The following is an 18,775-nucleotide window of genomic DNA, read 5'->3' on the forward strand; positions in this document are numbered from 1 at the left end:
CCTCTCAGGTTCGAGGGGGAACTTGATTCCTTCCCCTCCCGCACCTCCGCCCCCAGATTTTAACTCTGTCCTTCGGTCAGTCTATGAGTCTGTCTTTGTTTGCTTGTTTCATTTGTTTTGGACAGCGTCACGATTTCATTAATATAGGGAACTCCCCAGTAAGTAAACCAATGAAGATTGGCAACTGGGCTTCAATAGACAGACTTAAAGTAGACAGGCTTTAGACTTGCCAATGGTCAGTGTGACTTGTCAATGATCATATAGGAAGTATGTGTCAGAGTTGAGACTTGAACTAAGGTCTTTTTTTACTCCAAGGACATATTTATATCCATTACTTCCATGTTGCTCCCCCCCACCCTTTCTCATCTATCTTTCTGTCTGTCTTTCTCTCTGTCTCTGTCTATTTAACTCTATCAATCAGTCCATCTCTCCTACCTATCTCACATACAGAATACACATATGACATATTGCCTGTGGCTTTATCCTAATATTGAATTCTACTAACATTTTGTTTATGAACATGCACATAAGACAAATATATTTTGCTTTTTAAAGAGAATTATAAAGTAACAAGATGGGTTTTTTCATGCTGCTCATGGAAACCAGCCTCATTATGATCACAGCATGGGTGTGTATGGTGGCGGTAGCAGGTTGAGGGCTGAGGGTTGGGGATGAGGTATGTTCACTGCCTCAAAGATAAGCCCTGGAATCTTTCTTGTGTACAGTACTTTACATTATCTCTCATTAATTTTTTTTGCATGTTGTATCCATTCCTGTCCTTGTCTTTGTTCCAGGCTATCTTAGCTCTGTTCCTTACTTTCTCTCTGTGACTAAGAATAACACCTATGGTGACTAATAGATGGAAGAGAATAACGATCATTAGCAATAGTTTCTAGGGTTCCTTGCTAGAAGTAGTTTTTTTTTCACGTTTTCTCTTTTTGCCTAATTAACCTGCCACTACAGCTCTTTTGGCTTGTTTTTGTTTTCATTAGGAAAAAAAAAGCTGAAATAGCAACAACGAACCCAGCAACAACAAGAAAAACTCCGACAAAATTCTGAGCCTCGACTATTGAACTTGAAGGCATCTATAAAATAATTCTTCCTATCTGGTAAGCTAGCACAGGTCAAGGGGAAGGTTACGGAAAAATCCAGCTGGGACAGCTGGAGGCATCTGCTTTTCCTGTAGCCTCTTCAGAACTGGATGTAAAACCAGTGGAGTTAATGATGGTGTTGGAGGGAGGAAGGCAGTACAGGATTTTCCTGCCAAGGTGCCAATGAGGTACTTGTGTCTCTTTCCCATCTGTTTCTCTAACCAACACGTTCCCATTTGCTTATAGATAAATAGGCAGTAGGTGACCAAATGCTGCATGAGCTACCTGATGTTCCTAATTACAACAACTGTTCAGAGCCAATTATCTCCCCCAAACCAAAACATCTTCGTGTAGTGTTCCAAATGGAGGCTGGTTTTTTTTTTTACTGGGGCAGGCACACACTGAGCACTCTAGTTCCATTCAGCTTTTAGAGGGCTCCATTCTTGGCATAGTTTTTAGCAGCCCATTTGCTGCCTACCTTTTAGTTTTTGTATAGCACATGTATTTTTCAATGTAAGACATTCAGCTCTTTCTCTTTAACTTATAATCTTAGAGAATCTACCTGGGCCACTGATTTGCCAGACACAGGACTTGAATCCAGGTTTTCCTGACTCCAAGGCCATATCCACTATATCTATATATGTCATGCTGCCTTGTTTTAGTATTTATACTAGTTTTGTACTAGTTTTGGAAATATTATAGTTTCTAAGACTCAGAAATAGCACTGAGATGTGTGTGTGTATGTGTGTGTGTGTGTGTGTGTGTGTGTGTGTGTGAATAAGGTAATAGACCTAGAGATGGAAGGGTTCTAAGGTGTCATTAGTCCAATCCTCTTGTCTTGCAGATGTGGAAAAAAAATAGGTGCAAAGAGGTTAAGTGACTCATCCAGGGTGGGAGAGAATCTCTCTCTCTCTCTCTCTCTCTCTCTCTCTCTCTCTCTCTCTCTCTCTCTCTCTCTCTTCCCCTCTCTCTTCCCCTCTCCCTCTCCTCTCTCTGTACTTTCTTCTCTCTGCCTCTCTGCCTCTTTCTGTCTCTTTCTATCTCTTTGTCTCTGTCTCTCTGTCTCTCTCTTTTTCTCAGCAAGTCATTTAACCTCATTTCACCTCAGTCTTCTTCACTGCAAAATAGGGATAATAGCAATATGTATTTCATAGGACTATTTTAAGGAATAAATTAGATAATATTTGTAAAGTGTTTAACACAGCGCCTGGTGCATAATAGGCATTTAATAAATGCTCTTCCCTTCCTCTTCATCTATCTATTTGTCTGTCTCTGCCTATCATTATCTCTGTGTATATGCACTTAGATGTATCTGTGATTTTATCAGTGATGGCACTCTCTGGCCAGCACAGTTAGCTCCCTTTATTCCACATCTTATTATTCTCGGTGATTTAAAGGATCTTAGGACTTCAAATAGGAAGGCACATTTTAAATCATTTGGACCAACCCCCACATCATACAGAAGAAACTAAGGCCACAGAGGTGAGACAATCTGCCCCAAACTCATAGGGAAGATTTTCAGAGCCAGGTTTTGAACCTGAGGTCTCATGACTCAAAATCCTATTTTCTTTCTTTCCCATACCTTCCTGTGATCCTCTAAGGAGGACACACTGAGCACATTAGATATCATATTTTAGTTCTTTTCTTCTCTTAAGGGTGTCATTATAATACTCAGTCTATCCATCCATTGTCTATCCTTGTTACTTGACTGGCTCACCTTTGTCCAGTTAAATGTCCTTAAAAGTCCCTTTTATACCATCTAACATTCTAGGATTATAGATCTATGGTTAGAATGGAACTTAGAAATAATTTAATTTCACTTTCTCATTTTACATATGAGGAAATTGAGGTCTAGAAAATGGAAATTATTTGCCCACGGTTACATAGGTAATAAACAGGCCTCCAAATTCAATATTCTTTCCACTGTGCAATGTTTTCCACACCTCTTACACATAAGACAGTTTGTAATTTCCTACAAAGTACTTATGCCCACCCTGAACCTTCCATTCTCCTTGGGGAGCATAGTACCTGGCACATACTAAGTACTTAATAAATGATTGTTGACTGACTGGTTCCCTGGGGTTGCTTGCAATTTTAATTCTTCTGAAACCATAGTGTTTCATGAATTACAGCCATATATGCCATCACTAGGAGAATATTGGCCATAGTATTGATTTTGTGGCTTAAAGCAGCTTAGGACTACTGAAAACATTTTGAAATTCTCAAAAGTGATCCAGCCTTTTTTCCTTATCCTATCCCAGAGCTTGGCTGAGCTTTTACACACACACACACACACACACACACACACACCCCAATTCAACAGCATGCCTGGTAAAATGACAAAATGGGGAAATATGTATTTTTCATCCTCTTTGTTTTTCTGTTTATCTGCTGAGCAGATAATTTTTTTGAACAATTATGGATTTTACTGAGGAAATAAGTTTTTTGGGACACTTGATGCAGTTAATAAAATGTCATGTATGAATGGGATATTCAGAGAAACTTGCTACTGATACTGAACTCTTTTGTTTCACATCTGTACAGGATCCTCTAAGATCCTGACAAATACCTTTAATATGTTTCCCTGTTTAACACTTCACTGAATGTAAACATTTGTAGACTGTTGAGTACAGTTATCATCTTGGAATCCATTATAGATAAGGAAGGAGAAATTGGGGATACCCTGATATGCATCATATAGATAATCGAATCACAGAATTTTAGAGCCAAAAGGGACCCCAATGGCTATCTCATCTAACCCATTTCCAAAAAAAATCCCCAGTATTATTTGATTCTCCATTTTATGTCTATGCTTGATTACCTTCAATGAAAGGCAACCCACCGTATCTTAAGAAATGGCTTGTAATTTTTACTAAGAGATAGAGAAAAGGGAAAGGAAATTCAGTTCCTGAAAGGATGTGAACCTAGAATCTCTGTTCTTTCTACAGAATGGTCAACCATGTGGAAGAATATCCATGCATCTGACAAAATCTCATGTATAATCCTTATGGATAAATTAGAGAGAAGTAAAAAATAATTCTGCAGAGTTTAGTGAATTATTTGTCAAGCTCAACACATCATTTACTTTGGTCTCAAACCCTTTCAGCCTGAGATTTTACCTCTCACTCGTCCCCTCAGGTTTTGTCTTTATTTTGTTTTTGAGGCTTTTTCTGCTTTAGAGACTATTTTTTACCTCTAGATCTTCAGCTTCACAACCTGTATTCTGCTTACTGAATGATGATTCCTTACATATGCAGGGACACACCAGTGGTAATAGTGGCTTCCCCTCCTCTAATGGTCACCAAAATGGGAAGGCTTGAATAACTGCCATGGAATGTATTCAATTACCATCCATTGGATTATAGAGTTGGGTGGAAGGGGAGGACCTTAGTCCAATCCCCTTATTTTAAAGAGGAGAAAATAAGTCATGAGATGTGACTTGCTTGAAATCACTGAGTAATAAGCAGAAGAGACAGAATTGAAACCCGGGTCTGCCATTATGGGTTCCAATCCTGTTTTCTGATAAAGGGTGGAATGGTAACTCATGAAATACATTGGCTGGTGTGTGTGTGTGTGTGTGTGTGTGTGTGTGTGTGTGTGTGTTTAAGTTTCTAAAGACCCTAGGAATTTCATTTCTTCCTAGCTTTGGAAGAGATGAAGTATTCACAGGATAAAAACTAGAGGGTAAAATTTCTTCTACAATGCCAGTTTTTAAATATCTCTTGAGAAAGTTACAGAGAGGGGCAGCTAGGTGGCACAGAGGATAGAGTACCAGCCCTGGAGTCAGGAGGACCTGAGTTCAAATCCAGCCTCAGACAGATCACTTAACCCCAATTGCCTCACCGAGAGAGAGAGAGAGAGAGAGAGAGAGAGAGAGAGAGAGAGAAAGAGTTGAAGAGAGTGAGAAGAGGAACTAAGTGGGCAGCAGTAGCCCACTGAATGGCAATCACAGATGGAGGAGGCTTTCTAGGGAACTGACTCTAGGTCTTGTAGTAACTGAAGTCTTTACCTCATCTAGCTTTCTTTGACTTATCACTGGGCTCATTGAGAGAACTAAGTGGGCAGTAAAAGGACTACTCGGAGAAGCCATTGGATCAATGGTGAACAACCTCTCTCTGTTTTCCCCTTTTAGTTTTATTGCTCTTTACAAATGTTTAGCATTGTTTACCAGTAAGTGTTTGTTGAATCTTTCATATTTGCCTTTTGGTTGTTTGTATATTAATGATCATTCTAAATGAAGATAAGGTAATTTTTGTTGTGTTCTGAATTAAAGCCTTTGCCATATGAGTATAGATAAGGAGGAAAGAATGAATAATTGGCTATCATATTGAACCAGCAGGAGAGACCACCTTCCTGATTTGGCAGTCAACCGATTGCCTAGGAGTTCAGAGAGTTTTCTAATGAATTTTGTTAATAATCTGTATTTTAAGCTTTTAAAATTTGCAGAGAGAAGGAGCCATATGGAAATGGGACCTTTTCCCTAGATTAAAAACACTCATCATTTCTCAGCAGACAGGTTACTTTCAATAAGAAGGTTTTGGGGCTTTCTCTATTCCCCCTTTCTAACCATGGGGAAAAGTAGATACACACATATACATATATACACATATATACATATGTGTTTATACTCATATATACACCCACATAGAAACACATTTTAGATATATGCATATATGTACATGTGCATATATATGTTTGTATATGTATATATGCATATCTTTATATCTACATATATCTCCATCTAGGCTTATATCTAGATATAAACATATCTATATCTATATCTAGGTAGATAGAGATCTGTGGTGTGTATGTGTGCATCTCCCAACGCAAATCTCTTTTCCTTCTTTCCTGGCTCCTGAACAAGATATAAAATTCCCAGGACCAGTTCCTGATTTCTGACAGAGGTTATCCTTTGTCTCTACTGTAGTGTGTTTTTTCTGGCACTGATGGCATTATTTTTCCAACAATTTTGAACTTACCTTGACCTGAATTCCCATGATCTCATTAAAGGCCAAGGTGATTCAGAGGTATGAGGTTCCATCATCAGTAGATGTCAATGTGGAAGCAAGGATCAAAAAGAGATCAGTTCAAACCTTGTCAAAGAGTTGGCCTTGTCAAAAATTAATCCCTTTGGGGGCAATTTCACACTTTGTTCCTATGACACAAAATGGAAGAGGAGTTCCTTGTGAGGCACACTCACTGCATATAGCAATTTCTTGTTCTGAAGTATTTACATCCCTTAACTCATATTTTCTTTGGAACTGTCCAGTAAAAATAAATAGCATAAATATTTCACCTCTGTTTCATAGATGATCTAACTGAAACTCTGATTAAATTGCTTGCCCAAGATTATAGTTAGTAGCTAGCAGAGCTACTTCTTAACCTCTTACAATTTGGCTTCTGATCCTGTCATTCCACTGAAACTGCTGTCTCTAAAGTTACTAATGATCTCTTTGTTGCTAAATGCACTAGCTTTTTCTAAGCCTCATTTTCCTTGACCTCTCTGCAGCTTTTGACACTATTGATCACTCTTACCTCCTTGATAGGGACACCACTTTCACCTAGTTTTGTTCCTACCTCTTGGACTGCTTCTTCTCTGTTTTCTTTGTTGCATCCTCATCCAGGTAACACCCTTTAACCATAGGTGTCTCTCAAGGTTCCTTTCCTGGGCCCTTTTCTCTTCTCTTTACACTCTTGGCAATCTCATCCCCTCCCATGTATTTAATTCTTAGATCTGCCTTTCGTGCCCTAATCTCTCTGCTGACCTCCAATCTGGCATCCCCAACTGCCTTTCAGACCTCTTGGAGTGGATGTCTAATGGACATTTTAAATTCAATATGTCCAAAACAGAACTCATCTTTCCTCTTAAATCCTTCCCCCTCCTACATTCCCTATTATTGTAGAGGGCAATGCCATACTCCCAGTCTCCTAGACTCACAACCTAGGAGTTGTCCTGGATTCCTTGCTATCTCTCACTACCCATATGCAAGCTCTTGCCAGGATCTGCTGATTTCACCTCTATAGCATTTCTCAAATATGCCCATTTCTCTCTTCTGACACTGTTATCACTCTAATTCAAGCCCTCTTCACTTCATGCCTTTATTATTGCAACAGTAAGCTGGAAAACCTGCTTCCCTCAAATCTCTCCCCACTCTGGTCCATCCTCCATTCAGCCACTAAAGTGATTTTCCTAAAGCACCAATCTGATCATGTCATTCCCCCTCTCCTCCCTTGATAAACTACAGTGGCTTTCTTTGATTCCAGGAGCAAAACCAAAATGCTCTGTTTAGCATTCAAAGCCCTTCATAACCTAGCCCCTTCTACCTTTCCAGCCTTCTTATACCTTACTCCCCAACACGCACTCAGATCCAGGGACACTGGACTGCTGGCTGTCCCATGAACGAGACCCTTCATTTCTTGGCTCTGAGCATTTTCTCTGGCTGTCCCCCATGCCTGGAATGTTCTCCTTCCTCTGCTCTCACTACTGATTTCCCGGGCTTCCTTTAACTCCCATCTAAAATCCTTGTTTCTAAAGGAAGCCTTTCTCAGTCCTTCTTAATTCCAGTGCCTTCACTTTTTTAATTATTTCCTATTTATCCAGTATATAGTTTACTCTGTGTATATGTGTTTGCATATTGTCTCCCCCATTAGATTGTAAACTCCTCGAGAGTAGGGAATGTCTTTTGCCTCTTTATGTCCCCAGCACTTACCACAGTGCCTTGGACATAGTAGTTGCTTAATAAATGTTTATTGATTTTAGTTAATAAACAGCAGAACTGGGATATAAGCACAAGTCTTCTGAAAATATATATATATATGTTTATTCTATCATCCTACCTCTATGTGTTGACTCAAATAATGTTGCTAGAAATGCAAAACACTTACAAACATGATAATATTATTTGTCCCAAGAATTCTATTATCTAGATTTGTTATAATTTTACATAGAAAAATTAGGTGAATCATTTGTGAACTACTAGATTAATAAAACTTATAACCAGTGGTCCAACAGTTATATTCCCTGGAAATGTTCTAATTTGGGATCAAAATTGTTATCAAAACTTTTCTGCTTGGAAAATATACCTGTTTAGGATATTTCTTGTTACTGGAGGGAACATGCACACTACCCTCTCACTCCAGAACCCCTATGGTTCTATGTTTCCTGCAACTGAGAGGCTCAGGCAGATAGATCTGTGACTTCATGCTGAGGTGACTGCATAGTTGGAAATCAATATAGTGAGTATGTACTGAGTCTGTGGAAACCTTAGGAGCCAAGGGAGTCTGTCTGCTGAGGAGTCAGGAATCATTATCAGAGAGCCATACCTGCTATTGAGGCAGAGAGAAATCTCAATGACTTACCAGAAGTAGAAGTCAGAGATAATCAGGCTTCCCCCAGTGTTTGGTCATTCCAAACTATGCCCTGTGACTGTTTTCAATTGTCAATGCTATTTGTGCAGTACCATATGTCTGTAAATTCCCTTTTGAGTCTTCAGGATCCAGACAGATCTTCCTTCAACCCTTGTGCATATACTGTATTCAACAATGGGATGACTACTTCATGATGTACTTTGTGATTGTTCTCAAGTTATTTATAATTTACCTTATTTCCCCAAAGTGAGAGTAAACAATTCCAGGGCAGTCTTATCCTTTATTTCATTGTGATCTTCTCTGTGCATGCAGTGTATGTTATTGAATGAATGAAATACTCTCTTTCTTGGGAAGGTCAATTAGGTTGATCATTAAATATCCACTTTACTACAAAGATTTGTTCCTGGAAGGTTGTGCATAAGTTAAATGATTGTCAATCAGTTACTCCTTTATGTTCATGATGATAAATTAGTTATTTTGAGATATCCTATGGTGAATGATTTTATAACAACAATTTTTCTTATAAAGCCATCATTGTTTTGTTTTTTAAGAGGGACAATTATTTATTTTTTGGATTCAAACAGGATATTGGACTTTGTTGTCCAGTTATTTTTAATTGTGTCTGATTCTTTGTGACCCCATTTGGGGTTTTCTTGGCAAAGATACATTTTTTTTCTTCAGCTCATTTTACAGATGAGGAAAATGAGGCAAACAGAGTTGAGTTACTTTCCCAGGGTCACACAGCTAGTGAGTGTCTGAGGCCAGATTTGAACTCAGGAAGATAAAGTCTTTCTGACTCCAGGCCTAGCACTCTATCCACTGTACCATCTAGCTACCCTAAGGATATTGGACTGGATGACCTCTAAGATCTCTTCTCATGTTAATATACTTAGATTTTAATTGTGAACTTTCATTTTTCAGCTTTCTAAGGATGTATACATATATAATATATATGCATATGTATACATATACATATATATGTGTGTGTATGTATTTACTTATCTTTCTTTTAAAGAACTTGCATAGAACTTCCTTTAATTGGTGATAAAGAACAGGACATTTGATAAGAAGGTATACATGGATATAAGAATAATAACAGTGACAACATTATCTCCATTATGCTGTGTTTCAGGAATTGATTCTAAAACTTGCCCTCACAACTACTGCATGATGTAGGAGTCAAGTGATGTCTAACCAGGCCAAATGAAGTGGGAAACTGAGCTATTTATCTGTATATCATGTCAAATATTTGTGACTATGTTGTGGCTAAGGGGGAAAAAAGTAGACTGATGAGTGTAAATGATCAATATTGATTATTTTAACTAATTTAATTGGATAATTGTTCACTTTTTCTCTTTGTGTCTCACTATAACCAGTTACTTTTCATGCATGAGATGGGGGTAGGGGGAGAGAAGAGGAGTCTTATGGCCAATTATGGATAATAGGAAAAGAGATATAGCCTGTGTAGTCAATCTATCCCAGTACAATTTGTTGATAAAAAAACAATATTGTAGTAAAAAGATACAGCAAGCAGACATGGCTTATCAGATCCTCCACCACCTAATCATGGTCCTACTAGAAGTTGCATCACATGTAACCTTCAGGAGATAACCTGAAGCTGCACACTGGCTCTGAAGTGGCCTTTAGATATTAGAGCTGATGCTACTTTATATACAGGAGAGGACAAAAGGAGCTAGTAGTGTTTCTAAATGCACCACCATGAAATAAGGGAATTACTTGGTTACCAAAAATCAACTTCTCAAATATGAGTGAGATATTGGGAGGCATCAATAAGTCAAAAAGCATCTATTAAGCATTTCTTATATAACAGACACTGTATTAAAAAAGGGGGAAAAACATGGTTCCTACCTGAAAGGAGCTGATGTTCTAATGGAAGAGACAACATGAAAATAAATGTATGCACACAAGATGTATATCTATATCTATATCTCTCTGTCTCTTGTAAATGGAATTGTGTATTTGTGTAATTTCAGAGGTAAGGAAATAGCATTGGGAGTTGAGGTGAGAGAATGAGATTTGAATTGAGGGTTTTTTTTATTGTTGTTTTTTTGGTGAGGCAGTTGGGGTTAAGTGACTTGCCCCAGAGTCACACAGCTGGTGAGTGTTATATGTCTGAGGCTAGACTTGAACTCAGGTCTTCCTGACTCCAGGGCCAATGCTCTATCTACTACGCCATCTGGCTGCCCCAATTTGAGTTAAGCCTTGAAGGAAATCAGGGAAATCAAGGTCAGATGAAAATAGGAACAACATTTCAGATCTGAGGGATAAATAGTGAAAAGACATTGAGTTGGAGAGTCACTTGTACAAGGAATGGCAAGAAGACCAGTATTTCTAGATCATAGAGTATTTGGAGGAGAATAAAATATAAACAAGACTGTAACAGTAGGAGCAGATTGAGTTGTAAAGGGCTTTAAAAGCCACACAAAGGATTTTATATTTTATCCTAGAAGTAAAAGAGAACCACTGGAATTTGTTGAGTAGAGGAGTGACAGGGTAAGTCCTGAGTTTTAGGAAAATCAATGGCAGCTGAACGGCAATTGGATTGGAGTGCTTATTTGAAAGAGAGATAACAACCAGAAGAATGTTTCAATAGTCCAGGTGTGAGGTAATGAGAGTTGGCAATAGAGCAGTTACTGTGTGTGAGTGGAAAAATATAAAAGCAGAAATAACAAGATTTGGCAAGATACTTGAGATGTATGTTTATTATTTAAGTACAAAAAAAAATCAATTCCATGTGTATGAAATAGGGATGTATGGTTAGACAGAAATTGTTTTGAAAATGATCTGGGATTTTGACTAATATAGTAAAAAAAGAAAATGATAAATATTGAAGGAGATGTAGGAAAACTGAAACACTTAATGCAATGTTGGTGGAGTTGTGAACTGATCCAACTACTCTGGAGAGCAATTGGTACTGTGCCCAACTGATCCAGAATTCCACTGCTAGATCTGTATCTCAAAGAGATAAAAAAGGGGTAAGGACTTATTTGCAAAAAAAAAAAAAAATTATAGTACCTTTTTTTGTGGCTAAGAATTAGAAATTGAGGGGATGCCTATCATTTGAGGAGTGACTGAACAAGTTGTGATATATGGTTGTGACGGAATAGTATTGTGCTATAAGAAATGGCAAACTAGATGATTTCAGAAAAACCTGGAAAGACTTACATGAACTGATGCAAAATGAAGTGAGCAGAACCAGGAGACCATTGTATTCTCTCTCTCTATCTCTCTCCATCTTCCTCCCTCCCTCTCTCCATTCCTTCCTTCCTTCTTTCCTCACTTCCTCCCTTCCTCCCTTCCTCCCTCCCTCCCTCCCTCCCTCCCTTCCTTCCTTCCTTTCTTCCTTGCTTCTTTCCTTCTTTCATCCCTCCCTCCCTTCCTTCTTTCCTTCCTTCCTTCCTTCCTTCCTTTCTTTCTTCCTTTTTAAGTCTTCTTGTACAAAATGACTAATATGGAAATGTTTTGCATTATTGCACATGCGTATCCTAAATTGGATTGCTTACCATCTGAGGGAGGGGGGAGGGAAGGAAGGGAGGGATAGAATTTGGAATTCAAAATTTAAAAAAAGTGAAAATTGCTTTGACATGTAATTGGGGGAAATAAAATATTATCTTAAAAAAAAAAGAAAATGGTCTGAGTGCAAGCTCAATGTGAGGGATGTAGTAGCCAAAAAAAAATTCAATCGGTGCATAGCTGCAGTAATAGGGAAGTGATAGTCCTGTTGCACCCTACTCTCATCAAACCTCATCTAGAGGATTGTGTTCAATTCTGCTTGCCATAATTTAAGTTAAACTGTAGTTTGAGAAGGATATTGATAAGTTGAAGAGTGTCCAGAGGAGGAAAGCCAGTGTGGTGAAGGACTTTGAGTTTATGTCATGTGGAGACCAGTTGAAGGAACTGAACATGTTTAAACTGGAGGACCAAAGACTTTGCTCTCTGAAAATATCTGATATTGTGTCATGTGAGGTGGGGGAGGGGGGAACTAGACTTGTTCTATTTGCCCCAGAGGGCGGAACCAGACACAATGGGTGGAAGCTGCAAAGAAGCCAATTTAGACGTGAGGCCAGAGGGAAAGAACTCAACAAATTTCTTACCAGTTAGAGCTATTAAAAACTGAAATGAGCTGCTTCCAGAGGTAGTGGGTTCCTTCTCCTTGGACATCTTCAATCAGAGGTTAGGCGACCACTAAACAACCATGTCGTGGTGGGGCCTTTTGTGGGGCCTTCATCATAATGGAATTAATCTTGCTCTGGGCATGATTAATCAGGGCAGAACAAAGGTTAATGGGTAGAAGTTACAAAGAACCAGATTTTGGCTAGATGGAAAAAATTCCAAATAAGTAGAACTGTCTAAACATGGAATGGGACACTGAGGGTAGTGTAGCCTCACCCTCCCTGGATTTATTCCAGCAAAGGCTGTTAGAATTGTTGCTTATATACATTGTAGAAGGATTCTTGTTCAGAAGTGAGTTTAGTTAGATGGCTTCTAAGGTCTTTTCCAACTTTGAGGATCTGTGATTTTCTGATTTAGTGAATTTAGCATTCCATAAGACTGACCTCAGCTTATGTAGTTCTAGCAAACCTAAGTGAAGCACACAAGCTGGCTATTGATACCTCATGGCTTTCCAGACCACTATCCCAGAGGTTGGCTTCCCATGGAACATATATAGTAACATATCCATAGTGGGTCACTTTGTGGGAATTCCTTGGGGGAAGAGAATGATCACATTATAGGATTTCCCATAAGCCCCTTCCTAGGGCTAATGAAAAGGTCATAAAGCTTCATAGTAGCTGCCAATTTACTGATACTCTATCTCTGATAATGATGATGATGATAATGATAGACAATATTTACATCATGTTTTATGATTCACAAAGTATTTTACAAATGTGATCACACTTAATTTTTACAACTTTGTGAGGTAGGTGCTACTTTTTTATTTTGAATAATATTTTATTTTTTCCAATTACATGTAAAAACTACTTTCAACATTCTTTTAAAAATTTTTTGAGTTCCAAATTCTCCTTCCCTTCTCCCCTCTCCTTGAGATGGTAAGCAATGTGATATAGGTTATACATGTGCAATCATGTAAAACATGCTTCCTTCCATATTAAATCACGTTATGAAAGAAAAGACCAAAAAACCCTACAAAAATAAAAGAATGGAAAAATAGTATGCTTTTATCTGTATTCAGTTCTTTCTCTGGAGGTGGATAACAGTCTTCATCATGAGTCTTTTGGGATTGTCTTGGATCATTGTATGGCTGAGAATAGCTAAGTCATTCACAATTCTTCATTGTACAATATTCCTGTTACTGGGGGCAATGGTCTGGTTCTGCTTACTTCACTTTGCATCATTTCATATAAGTCTTTCCAGGTTTTTCTGAAAGCATCCTGTTTATTTCTTATAGTACAATAGTATCCCATTGTATACTACAACTTGTTCAGCTGTTCCCCAATTGATGGACATCCCCTCCATTTCCAATTCTTTGCCACCATGAAAAAAGCTGCTATAAATATTTTTGTACAAATAGGCTGTTTACTTTTTTAAAAAATATCTTTCGATTAGATGCTATTATTTTTCATTTTACAGAGGGAGAAATTGAGACTTAGAGACTTGCCAAGGGTCCCATAGATCATAAGTGTCTGAGACAGGATTTTAACTCTGATATTATTATTTCCAAATCCATCTCTGTATCTAGTCTGCTACCTTGCTGTGCAAAGCCCCTAGGAACACCTAAGAGAGGATATCACTGAAACTCAGCAGTGGGCAGTCTGAGCTCTTTTATGTAAAGGTTGATAACTCTCTAAAGATTCTTTGTGCAAGCATTATTACCCAGAGTCCTACTATCTTACAGTGAAGTCAAGGACATGTAAAATGGGGCTGTGGCCAAGTTAGACAGCATGTTGTAGTGCACTGAGTGCAAGATTTGAGGTCATAATGGGCTGGTTTGAATCCCAGATTCCTTGGACAAATTACTTCCTTTCTCTGGGCCCCTGTTTCTTCCTCTTTAAAATGTGGATGAGTGTTAAGATACTTCCTAATTCCAAAACTATCATCCTATTTTCTGTCAGAGTTATTCAAGGAATTTTACAAGGCCTTTAGCAATGACCTTCTCTGGTGAACAAATGCAGTCTACTCACCCATTGTTTTAACAGTGAAGAAAGCCAAAATAAATGTTATGGCGAAAACCCAAACTCTGACTAACAACCTTAACTTAATCTTTGCATTTGCCAGAGAAATATGGGTGATTTAATGAATAACAGAATGCATTTGCTCATTAGCTCTAATTAAAGAAGTCACATCTATTGCCTTGGAAGTCTAATAATTGCTGTTCTTTAGCTGTTCAGATTCAGCAGAGAAAAATGGCAAATTTCAGGCTTTTTTTCTGAGATTTTTTTTTTGTGGGGGATAATGTTAAATCTCACCAGCTCACCATGACCTTGGCAAGAATTTAGCCTTATGGCAGATTTGGAGTGAGAGGATCTGGGGTTCAAATCTTGGCTCTCATACTTAACTACCTGTGTGACTTGGGGCAAGACATTTCAATTTGGTGGTGTTCAGTTCCTCATCTGTAAAATGAAGTGGTTAGACCAAGGTCCTTTCCAGCTTTAAATCAATGATTCTCAATTTACAGTGAATGGGCTTCCAAAAGTGTGGTGGTTTTTCATTACTTCATGGTTCCTCTGGTTGCACAGTGACTCATAACAGGGTGGCACTCCCTTCTTTGTGTGTGCACTCATATAATAGAAGTCCTGTCAGCGGAACCTCATAAAGCCCACTGGGGCAGTTAGTATATGTGTGCATACATATATTTCCATGTGTATCTGAGTCACTATTCTGGAAAAAAGGTTCTCAAAATACAGGATTGTATGAAAGATGGATATCATCATCATCATCAGATTTATATAGCATCTACTCTTTGTATAACATCTACTATGCTAAGCACATTTTCAAATATCTCATTTGAGCCTTACAATCCTGGGAGACAGATGCTATTTTTGTCCCCATTTTACAGATGAGGAAATTGAGGTAAACAGAGGTTAAGTGACTTGCCCAGGGTTACACAGGTAGTAAGTATCTAAGGCCAGATTTGAACTTTCTGACTCCAGTATGAGTTTCTCCTAAATCAAGTCAATAAGCATTTACTAAATACTCACTAACGTGCCAGACACTATTCTATATGTTGGAGATACAAAGAAAAGCAAAAACATATACCAAGATAAGGTCAAAATGGGTGAATGATTTAGACATAAAGGGTGACACCTATGCAAATTAGAAGAGCAAGGAATAGTCTATCTGGCGGATCTATGGGGAAGGGAAGAATTCATGATCAAACAAGAGATAAAGAGCATAATGAAATTTAAAATAGATCATTTTGATTTTATTAAAATAAAAAGCTTATAAACAAAACCAATGCAACCAAGATTATAAGAAAAGCAGAAAGCTTGGATCTTTGCAGCGAGTATCTCTGATAAAGGCCTCATTTCTCAAATATATAGAGATCTGAGTCAAGTTGATAAGACTGTAAGACATTCCCCAATTCATAAATGGTCAAAGGATATAAACAGGCAGTTTCAGATGAAGAAATCAAAGTTATCTCTAGGCATATGAAGAAGTGATCTAAATCACTTTTGATTAGAGAAACACAAATTAAAATAACTCTGAGGTACCACATCATACCTTCAGATTGGCTAACATGACAAAAAAGGAAAATGATCAATGTTGGAAAGGAAGTAGGAAAATTGAGACACTGATGCACTGTGGGTGGAGTTGTGAAGTGATTCAACCATTCTGGAGAGCAATTTGGAACTATGCGCAAAGGGCAACCAAACTGTGCATAGCCTTTGATCCAGCAATACTAGGTCTGTATGCCAAAGAAATCATAAAAAAAGAAAGAACCTACATGTGAAAAAATATTTATAGCTTTTCATGGTGGCAAAATATTGGAAATTGAGGGGATGCCCAAAAATTGAGGAGTGATTGAACAAGATGTGGTATATGAATGTAATGGAATATTATTGTGCAATAAGAAATGGAAAACAGCCAGATTTTAGAAAAAACTGGAAAGACTTGTACAAACTGATGCAAAGTGAAATGAGCAGAACCAGCAAAACATTGTACACAGTATCAGCAATATTGTGTGGTGATCAACTATGAATGACAGTTCTCAGCAACACAATAATCCAAGACAAGTGCAAAGGACTCACAAAGGAAAATGCTATTCACATCCAGATAAAGAACTTATGGACTCTGAATGCAGATCAAAGCATATTTTTTTCACTTACTTTATTCATTTTCATGGGTCTTTTCCCTTTTGATCTGTTTCCTCTTTCACAGGGAAATATGTTTTATATGATAGCACATGTATAACCTATATCAAATTGCCTACCTTTTTCAGAAGAGGGGAGGGAATGAAGGGAGAAAAATTTGGAACTCAAAACCTTGTAAAAATGAATGCTAAAAATTTTCTGGACATGTATTTGGGGAAAATACTATTAAAAAACCCCCCAAAAGCAGTCATTTCCTTTAAATAGCTCCCAATCTAACCAGGGGACAACATGCAAGCAACTATGTACATACATGATATATACAAGGTAAATTGGAAGTGCTCTCAGAGGGAAGCCATTAGCCTTGAAGGGAAGGGAAGGACTAAAACTAACTCCTAACACCATGTGGCAAAGTTTGGATGATGTCCATGGTGATCTGTGCAGTGGCCCATTTAGCATTAGTTTTAAATTGGTCCTTCTAACTATAGTTTAAGTGTTTGCTCATAAGCAAGACTGAGCAATTTCTGAGTCCTTGATTACTAAATCCTTTACTCATGTGCACTGTAAAATTGATGAAGGTGTGTAACATTTCTGCCCAGAACATTATTATACTCCACACTAGGAAAACCTCATGGTGAATGTTTATTTATTTTTCAGATAAAAAAAAATGCCCCCATTGCTAAAAGCTTCTTGGCAGATGGACTAAAATTGAATTGGAAATTATGTTTCAATTACGTTTCTTGTGTGTGTGTGTGTTGTGTGTGTGTGTGTGTGTGTGTGTGTGTGTATTTTCATCTCCACTTGAATAGATCATCATTGCTGCCATCTCTGGACTCAATTTTGTAGATATCACTGATGCATAGAGTTTTTGGAATGCTTTTCTTTCTGCATGGCACAAAATAAATGTGACATTTTTGGTGGTCATTTGACTCATTTGATCACTTAGAGGCTTGAATTATTTAGTTTGGTCATCTACATTAATCTAATAATCATATGACTGCTGTGTAGACACAACTATGGATATCCTTTACTTTCTCTTTTTTTTCTGGCTTTCCCTCTTTCTGTCTCTTTATTTTGCTGTTTTGCTCTTCATTTATTTTCCTACCTGTATGACAGCAAGTAGTATAAGTTACTGGAACAACTTGATGGTTTTATGTTTCCTTCCCTAAACAGTTTCAATAATGTATCCTACTTTCAGTGAAAAGCTTATCTACCTGACTCAATAAATAGCAACTACATTAGACTTTTTGTTTGATACACTGTCTTGTCTTTTCAGTATGGAAGTCCCTTGAGACAAACTACTACTTTTATAGAATTCTTGGTCAGAGGCAAAGGTAATTTTCTATGTTACCAAGAACCATTTCTATTCCTGTGTAATAACTCTCTGATAGAAATAATAAAACTGCAGGCATACAACTATTAAACAAGCTGAAATAGCCACAGTCTATGCTTCTAATAGCTCTTGACCATTCCCTAGTCCAGTTAATATACTAACTCAAAAGACTTACATGGCATCAATAATTGTCACCACAGATTGTTCTGGGAATGGGAGAAGTGGCCATAAAAGTTTAAAGGCAGTCAAGTTGATTAAAACATCCTTTGTTTAGAATTTTAACAAATTTATTGGATAATGAATTAGACTAGATGACCTCTCCATGACTGAGGCAGGTTAGTCCCATTTGGTTCCTGATTTAGCCCCTGAGACAAGGAATGGGGACAAGAGATATATCAACCCAAATAGCTGTAGCAATTGTTGAATGCATTCAGAGTAACCTAGGTACCAAAGAAGTTGAAACAATCTGAACATTCATTCTTACATAGTTTACTAATTACTGCTGTGCTCATAGGCATATAAGGTTTGGGTGCATTTATATGACACACCTAAGTACACTTGAGAGTAAAGCTCATTTACTCTCAAGTATAAATGAATGTAGAGGTGGGGTCCTACAGTACAAAGAAGATTGCATTGGGAGTTGGGAGAGACTTGAGTTCAATTTTCACTTCTGATATTAATTGTGACTAGTT

Source organism: Phascolarctos cinereus, unplaced genomic scaffold (genome assembly GCF_003287225.1).
Source record: "Phascolarctos cinereus isolate Bilbo 61053 unplaced genomic scaffold, phaCin_HiC Scaffold_7;HRSCAF=346, whole genome shotgun sequence".
In the NCBI taxonomy this organism is placed as follows: Eukaryota; Metazoa; Chordata; class Mammalia; order Diprotodontia; family Phascolarctidae; genus Phascolarctos; species Phascolarctos cinereus.